This window comes from Microcebus murinus, chromosome 13 (genome assembly GCF_040939455.1).
Source record: "Microcebus murinus isolate Inina chromosome 13, M.murinus_Inina_mat1.0, whole genome shotgun sequence".
Lineage (NCBI taxonomy): Eukaryota > Metazoa > Chordata > Mammalia > Primates > Cheirogaleidae > Microcebus > Microcebus murinus.
In genome coordinates this window covers 2,348,254-2,350,292 of record NC_134116.1, presented here as the reverse complement: position 1 = coordinate 2,350,292, position 2,039 = coordinate 2,348,254, and positions in this window count along the sequence as shown.

Below are 2,039 nucleotides of genomic sequence, written 5' to 3'. Positions count from 1 at the left end.
TAAAACAGTGTTACGCACAGAACACCATAATAAAAACGCATGAATATAAAAACAACCAAAACCCAAAGATATTAAAGGCCAGATATTAAAATGGCTCAAGACAGAAATCAAAGCAACAACATCCAACCCAACAGAATGAACACTAATCTACCTTACCTATCAGTTCTCTCAGTAAATGTGACTGGCTTAAACTCTCCACTCAAGAGACATAGGCTGGTTAAATGGATAAGAAAATACAGGCCAAGTATATGCTGTCTTCAGGAAACACATCTAACCTGCAAGGATGCATATAGACTAAAAGTAAAAGGGTGGAGATCAGTATTCAAAGCAAGTGGAAGCCAAAAGAAGGCTGACGTGGCAGTTCTAATGTCAGATGATTTAGTTTTTAAACCAACAAAAGTAGTGAAAGACAAAAAGGGTCATTATAAAATGGTGAAGGGCACAGTTCAACAAGAAGAGATATCAATTTTAAATATATATGCACACAACATAGATGCACCCAGTTTTAGAAAGCCAACCTTACTAGATCTAAGCAAATGGATTAATAGCAACTCCATAATCACCGGAGATTTCAACACCCCACTGATGGCACAAGCAGAACCTCCAAACAGAAAATTAATAAGGAAATAATGGACTTAAACAAAACTCTAGAACAATTGGGTCTGACTGACATTTACAGGACATTCTACCCAAAATCCACTGAATATACTTTCTTCTCATCAGCTCACGGGACATTCTCTAAGATTGACCATATCCTAGGACACAAAGTAAATCTCAAGAAATTTAAAAAAATAGAAATCATACCATGTACCTTCTCAGATCACAGTGGAATAAAGTAGATATCAACCCTAACAGAAACTCACATTTCTACACAAAAACGTGGAAATTAAACAACCTCCTACTAAATGATTACTTCATAAATGAAGAAATCAAGATGAAAATAAAAAAATTCAATGAACAAAATGACAATGGAGAGACAGGTTATCAACTCCTCTGGGACACAGCTAAAGCAGTTCTGAGAGGAAAGTTTATCTCCATAAATGCCTATAACCAAATGTCAAAAAGATCAAATAGACACTCTAACGAAATGACTCAAAGAGCTGGAAAAAGAAGAACATACCAACCCCAAACCCAGCAGAAGAAGTGAAATCAACAAGATCAAATCAGAACTAAACAAAATTGAAAACAGGGAAGCTATTGAGGAGATTAATAAAACAAAAAGTTGGTTCTTGGAAAAAATAAAATTGACACGCCATTGGCTAAGCTAATGAAAGCAGAAAAGAGAAATCTCTAATAAGCTCTATCAGGAACAAAAAAGGAGATATCACAACTGATCCCAAAGAGATACAAGATATAATTTATGAATACTACAAAAATCTTTATACATACAAACTAGAAAATGTGGAGGAAATGGACAAATTTTTAGAAACACACAGCCTCCCTAGGCTCAACCAGGAAGAAATAGATTCCCTGAACAGACCAATCTCAACAGCTGAAATAGAAAGAACAATTAAAAATCTCCCTAAAAAGAAAAGTCCCGGTCCAGATTGTTTCACACCCGAATTTTACCACACTTACAAAGAAATACTAGTACCTATCTTGCAGAAACTATTCCACAACATCGAGAAGAACGGAAACCTCCCTGAAACCTTTTATGAAGCGAATATTACTCTGATACCAAAACCAGGAAAGGATGCAACAAAAAAAGAAAACTACAGACCAATATCCCTAATGAATATAGATGCAAAAATTTTCAACAAAATCTTAGCTAACCGAATCCAGACGCTTATCAAAAAAATAATCCATCACAACCAAGTGGGCTTCATCCCAGGGATGCAGGGATGGTTCAACATACGTAAATCTATAAATGCAATTCACCACATAAACAGAAGCAAAAACAAAGACCACATGATTCTTTCAATAGATGCAGAAAAAGCTTTTGACAAAATTCAACACCCTTTCATGATACAAACACTTAAGAAAATAGGCATAGAAGGGACATACCTAAAACTGATACAAGCCATATATGACAGACACAT